Source organism: Carex rostrata, chromosome 17 (genome assembly GCF_964058835.1).
Source record: "Carex rostrata chromosome 17, lpCarRost1.2, whole genome shotgun sequence".
Taxonomy (NCBI): domain Eukaryota; kingdom Viridiplantae; phylum Streptophyta; class Magnoliopsida; order Poales; family Cyperaceae; genus Carex; species Carex rostrata.
Genome location: NC_135934.1, coordinates 2,534,531 through 2,541,744, shown reverse-complemented (window position 1 = coordinate 2,541,744; position 7,214 = coordinate 2,534,531). Strand labels below are relative to the sequence as shown.

At 31.9% G+C, this 7,214-nt stretch overlaps 1 long non-coding RNA gene across 1 annotated transcript; it reads left to right on the top strand.

Annotated features, from left to right (window-relative positions):
* Window positions 1-3,758: 3,758 nt before the first annotated feature.
* LOC144568414 (uncharacterized) lies at window positions 3,759-7,177 on the top strand. Its single transcript, XR_013515654.1, has 6 exons — window positions 3,759-3,891; window positions 4,094-4,208; window positions 4,912-4,993; window positions 5,417-5,545; window positions 5,847-5,986; window positions 6,714-7,177. It is a non-coding gene; the product is annotated as an uncharacterized LOC144568414 (long non-coding RNA).
* The last annotated feature ends 37 nt before the right edge of the window (window positions 7,178-7,214 follow it).

Here is a 7,214-nt window from a genome sequence, read left to right as displayed (position 1 = left end):
TGTCACTCCTCTCTCCGGCCTAGATGACTGTCTCTCCTCTCTTTTTGGTCGTCTCTCATAGTTCATACCAGGAAAGCCGTCTTTGATGTATTTTTTCATGAACAATTTTTTAACTTAAAAACACTTATTTCATAGTTCATACCGATAAAAGGAAGCCATGTGAATTTTGTTCTGCGAGAAAAAATTAATATATAAACTACCGGTATAACTAGGGCTACTAAAAAATAATTTAGTTCGTGATTCGATTCGGGTTCGATTCGAAAAATGTGTAGTTCGCAATTAATTCGATTCGAAATGGGTTCGGTTCGAAACAAATCAAACTAGGTTCGGTTCGAAATTAATTCAAACCAAACTCAAACCTAAGGTAAGTTCGGTTCGGTTCGGTTCGTTGCCACCCCTAGTTCCCACACAATTTGTTCATCAAAATAAATGTTTACACGGTGATTGAACTGGTATTTCCAAATTATTAAACATAATATGACTCACTAACACAAAACACATAATCACTAATTGATACATCAGTACGGTTCCTGTAAATCACCGTCAATACTCAATATTAATTCTTGGTTGCAAAATGGTAAATAAGTTTATTTTATTAAAAATTGGAGAATAAACTACTGAATTATTTAATATCTATAATGATTTTTTTTATTTGATTTTGAACCTGCAACTTTTCACATGAAGAGTATGGTCTTTGTCCCTAGATCAAAAACTAGTTTTTAAATTGATAAATAAGTTGGTACTATTATTGACGATAATTTACAAGAAACCATCAGTGATAATTTTAAGAAAATAACTGTCAATGTTAGTTGGTGCACTTTTCTTAAACCGTCAGTAAATATTACTGTAATCACTAACATGTTTTTTCTTGTAAGAAATCATCCGTTATAGGCGGTCCACTTTTACTAACAATTATGTTCTTAATAATCGTCAGTGATCGAAGATTGTTGGAATCATTGATGTTCTTTTAAGAAATTGTCACTAATAATTTATCCATTTTCATTGACACTTCTTAGAACTGTCAGTAAAGATTGTTGGAATCACTGGCGATTTTTTTGTAAGAAACCGTCAATAATAGTCAATCTACTTTCATGCACAGTTCTTATAAAAGAACTGTAAATGGAAAAAAAATATGAACTCAATAATAATTTTTAAATGAACTGTCACGGCTTGGTCGTTCACGGTTTCTTTAGATAAACTATCACTAATATGCAAGCTTCTAAATAGCGTTTATAGCGGTGTAGCGGGGAGACAAAAAAAAAAGCTTTAGCGAATAGCGGAGCTATAGCGAAAGTTATTATAAATAGCGTTTTTTTTATTTTAAAAATTATATTTTATATTTCTACTAATAGTAAAAAGAGTGATGCTTCTATGAACATAAGGGCCTATTTGTAAAATGAATATATTTTTATTTTCAAAGTTCAAACAGCCGATCCGAACCGTTCATCTTGTTCTCCATATTAATATATCTTTGGAGACCAAATTTTACATTTTTCTGAATTTATTTAATATTTATTAAGATGGGTATAAAAAATATCAAATTCAGACCATTGAATTTTGTACCCATCTTAATAAATAGTAAAAAAAAATCAGAAAAATGTAAAATTTGGTCTCCAAGAACATATTAATATGGAGAACAAGATGAACGGTTCGGATCGACTGTTTGAACTTTAAAAATAAAAATATGTTCATTTTACAAATAGGTCCTTATGTCCATAGAAGGCTTTGCCTAGTAAAAATGTCTCATCCAGAAAAAAAATATCAAATTAATTAAGAAGTTCTAATATTATTCATATTAAACCAATACAAAGTTCAAATTGTCATTCAAAATATCCCTAATTAAAAAACTATCGATATATTTTATATTCAAAATATATCACTACCATATATTAATGCATGATACAAAATTTAATTGATATAGCGGTATAGCCCGCACATGTTCCATTGTATTGATATAGCTTAATAAAGTAAAAAAAAAAATCAATCTAGATATTAAGGCCCATTAAAATTGCAAAATCATGTTTTCAGAAAAAAAAAATTGCAAAATCATAACCCATGTAGCATAGCGGACCGCTATTGCCGCTACGCGCTACGCGCTATAGCGGACCGCTATTACCGCTATAGCAGTCGTAGCTTGATTAGCGCAGTTTTAGCCCGTAGCTTAGCTTTCTGGGTCCAAAACCGCTATAGCTAGCTATTTAGAAGCTTGCTAATATGGTATATCGTATTTTCGCAAAACCATATAACTCAATAGTGTGTTTGGATTGCTCAAGAATAGAGTTTACTTTGGATTAGCTCTACTATTCTCAAACCTTAGTGATCCAAACATAAATTAGCAAATTGGGTTAGCTTCAAAATAGCTATGTTCTACAAATCCATAAAAATAGTGAATCAGTAAGAATAGAACTAGTAGAGCTAGTGATATTAATAAAATATTTGATTTTTTTTTAATTAGATTTTTAGTTCTTGGGGGAGTGGGACCACCACATTCGAATCATTCGGAGAACAATTATTTTTTGTTTTTGTTTTTACAAATTTCTCTTAATAATTTTTTTCCATTCCAAGATTCAGTCGGGTATCCAATCATGTCTTTTGATTTAAATTTGATTTTCCATTTAAGTTATAACCTTAAATTCTAAACTGACTTAAATTATTTATTTATTGTTACATTTGAATTTTATTAATTATTATTTGAATGTTATGGTTCATATCACTCAATTATGTAACAATTATTTGTTTTATATTACGGCACAATTTATTTACAGCGTGATTCACATGGCGTATTCATTCATGTGCCATAACTATTTCTTGATATTTTGATCACGGTACGACAAATGAGAGGTAGCATAGTTGGGTAGGAAAAAGTCTTAGAGCTGTTATACTCAAAGGTCCAGAATTCGATTCTCCCTTACGATTTTGTAGTTTATGTGAAGGTTTTCAAAAATAAAAAAGACATTTTGATCACGGCATGGTACGATTTTTCCACTCTAGTTTGAATTAATAAAACAAAAAGTACACTTGTACATGATCCGATCAACACTGTTGAATGCAAAATTTGACAATCTCATCCATCGATTGGAATTGGTTTTGTAGTCTAATAATCAATTAACCTGATCTTAGATCATAACACAATGAATGCAACATAGGGTCCAGAAACAGTGGCGTAGCTTTTACCAAATTAATCTCTTGAAATGCTCAAGGCCTAATTTTCTGAAATTTACCAAATTAATTCCAATAAATTTGGTAAATCAAATGCAAAAAGTCTAATCTCATGAAGATTGTTAAACCAAAATTATAATTTTCATGAAACAAAAATTCATTAGAATGTGTTAAAACATGTCAGAGGAAAGAGAAAATTTGAAACAACATAAAACAAAGAAAAAAATTGATTAACATGTCAGTTTATATTTTAATCCAGCGCACAAATTTATTTTATTTAAATATCAATTCTCGATTAAGAAAACTTTCAAATGAAAATGTTGAATTCAGACATCGAGTTCTCATATCAAAATAATAGTCCAATTATTATATAAATTCATGTATTAGTTTCTGGTTGAAATCCACAATTCCAGTCCAAACTATAATTACATTTCTATTTGGATATTAGCCCAAAGAAACTATGTAATATTTTTGGGCCCATATCTGATTTTTCGCTCTCTAAATTAATCTTCTGAGTTAGGCCTTCATTAAAGTGGGCCGAAATCTCCAATTATAAGCGGCCTATTATTCTCTTCCCTTCTCTGGATCTTTGCTCCATTCTCTTCCCCCTCTTCCTCGTGACACTTCACTTCTCTCCTCTCTCGTGAATTCAAACCCTAACGCCTCTCGAGTTGCTCTCTATCGATCGCACGCCGCTCTGTCTTCGACCTATCAATCGACTTGATTGTACAGGTTCTCTCTCTGCCCCTTCTCTCTTCTTGAACTGATTGAGTGATCTTTATTTCGGAGATAAAATTCAATTAATTTGTCATCTTCTAGCCGCTTGTATTTCATCTATCTCAGGAATAATTGAACTGAGCTAATTGTATTCTTACTCTTAGATCGGAAAACTCTAACCCTATTTTTCTCTTCTCACTGTCCTAATTTTTCGCAGGTTTTGGTCTCCCAAGTCAGAAATTGTATCCCTTAATTTAGAATTTCACCAATCAACATCCTTGCAAATCGCAAGACAAGCATCAGTTTTCTCAATTTCAACAGTAGATCAAGTGGTAAGATTGATCAGAATAGTAGTGAATTTTGATGTAATTGAGATGAGATTTGCTGAAATATTTTTAATTTTATTGTACTATCATGGCTTTACAACAAACTTTTTGCACAGACAGGCCAGCACAAGAAATATAGGTTAGAAAAAGGATCACATGCCTTTCATATTAACCAAGTAAAAGGATCAAATGCACATTCTTGCTTGGCCCCCTTTAGTGTTTGATCATTTTCGCAACTGTATGCTTTCGCAAACTATGTTTGCGGTATGTGTTAAGGTGGTGAATACAATTATCGTCATTCATGTTTCATTTGGCACTGTATAATATGTAAGTTGATTTAAATGAACTGTTTATAAATAATACTTGTGAATATTAATTTACTAATTACTTATTTTGAGATCAACTGATCCCGCAATCTAAGTGTGCGAATTATAAATAATATGAGCCCGGTTTTCTGTTCATAGTCTGCTAGGTGCTGCACTAGTTAAAAAAAAAACAATTAAGGAAATAGTATGCCATGTTTTTTTGCCTTTTTTATAGACTTGAGTGCATGCATGCATGTTGTATTCTTTATCATTCCATGAGACCATAAATTGGATCAATGACCAAATATTATTACCATCCTCGGTATTGACTTCTACTAAATTGATGAATGATCATTTTGTCCCTGTTTAACTTACTATGCTATTCTTTTTGACTATTTTTTCAGATATAAGACTATGAGAACTTTTCATGAGTAGCTACTGGAAAAATTGCTTTGCTTCTATTTAGCATGAGTGGTCTAGGAAAAGGTATGTTTGCAGCTCAGAATTGGTGATAATTTAACTAATAGATTGGTGCATAACATCCCTGAATAAGCCATCTCAAAAAGTTGTTTTTATGTGATAAATCTAAAATGGTTGTAGTATTTAAATAAAGTGTGTATGCTATTATGTTAATATGTCATAAATAATGAATTTCACGTGACATACTATCCCATTTGGCATTGGCATTTTTATATTTATGGAAAGAGGCTAGAAAAACTTATGGAAGCCGGCAGATTTATGCTCTAGGTATAGACCTGAATTTTTCAGCCAAACATAAGAAGCGTCAAGCCATCCCTATATACGTTATACTCATATCCTTTGTATCTTTTTTAATATTCTACCTTTCTGATGTAGAATAACTTGCTGAATTGATATTAAGGTTATACTGACCTCTATAAGTATGAACAGGCAGCAAGGATGAAAGTGCATACCCTGCTGTATTGCTTGGGTATAAGTTGAATGAGGCCACAAGGCTCAAAACCACTGGGCATTATGTTGGTGCCGGCCATGATGTGGTGGGCCAACAGGTCATTTAAGGTATGCTGGTTTCATTACATGCTTAATATCAATAATAAATTAAAAGTTTAGGTCCAAATTTCCTTAAACAAATTGTTGTTCTTGTTCATTGAAATAAGATAGGATTAAGATTAAGATGGTAGTGCTAAATGATTTGACATAAATCATTTAGGTTTCTCTCATAAAGGAAATTCCATTGTTTTTTGTTTTCCAACTTTGCGTGTTTATGGTTTTCTAGTTGTCACGGCAGCTAAACTTTTTTTTCTTTTTTAGCAAATGAGACTTACTGAGTTTTTTCTCCATTGTATCAAATTTATAAAAGGTGTGGTTTGTTCGAAGAATGTGAAGCACAAGAGCATGGTCTCACAACATGTAAATCCTAGATTGCTTCTTCTAGGAGGGTGTCTTGAGTACCAGAAAGTCTCAAGTAAGCTTGCCTCTTTAAACAACGTGCTTCAACAGGTACTTCCTTTTTCCTAAATTCCTTTGCCAATTATTTTGACTCCTGTATCCTGTTTAATGTTTATAAATCTTTTCAAAATTTTATTTTACTTTCTAAAAATTAAATCAAGCTTAAAAATATCAATGTGAACAGCAGGAGATCTTTAGAGCTCTTGGGCAATTATGTGTGAGCCTCAAAAGGAAAAAAGTCTTATTTCAATGAAGAATGTACCTTGCTATATCTGGGCATAACAAAGAAATGATAAAAAATTCATGTAATTTCCCAGAGTAACTTCACAATACAGAGGGTACTGTCATCGACAAATGTTAGAACCAGTGAACCGCAGTCCTCTGTGTAACTTCCAGATGTCTCAACATAACTTTATAGTTAGGAAAATATAGTTTCTCAGGCCTTATCTGCTTCCATTTCAAATAGCTTATTTCTATATGTGAAGATATTTTGGCAAAGAAATATTACTAGTTTCTTCTGTATCTTTCAAATAGTTCTTTTTGAAGAAGAAAATTTAATGTAATGCTTTAGAAAATTTTATTATTATCTTCTATATCTTTCAAATAGAGTTGCCCCTTGTGGCCATTCTCTCCCGAAAAATTATCTTCGTTTTCATGTGTATGTAGTTTGTTTTCATCAAAACCATGTGTACTCATCTATTACTGTACTAAAGCTGACTTGCAAATTTATTTTTTTCTATGAATTATGATGATAATAAAGTGGGATTTGCAAACACAGATAACAAGTCTAAACTTAAAGTGTTGCAATGCGGAAGGTCCCGCCTCCTTTGGTGACAGCCCCACTGTCGGTGATGAACCCTACAAAAAGAGAATGAGGCGCTTCAATGACTCTTCTGATAAACAAGAGAATTCATCGAATGGAACATTTTCATAAGACCCGAGAGAGCATGCGCCAGAGGTGGTGTTTTACAAGTTCGATTATAAGGTTTAGGAGATAAATTTTAATGGAGTTTTTGGCTGATTTGTTACTCTCCAAAAGATGAGGGCAACCCAAGAGGCGCAACTATTTTGATAAGTTCTTGTTTTGTAATTTTTGTTATTTATATAAATTAGAATTACTTTCAAGATACATTTGAATTAGTTTTATGACTAGAAAAATTAGATGAACAAAATAAAATAATCATCTACTTCATATAATTTGTGCGTGTTGTACTTGAGTTAAAAAGTTAGAACATGCTTTAATTTGCGTACACGTCTCAAGTCTCAACTATTTATTTTT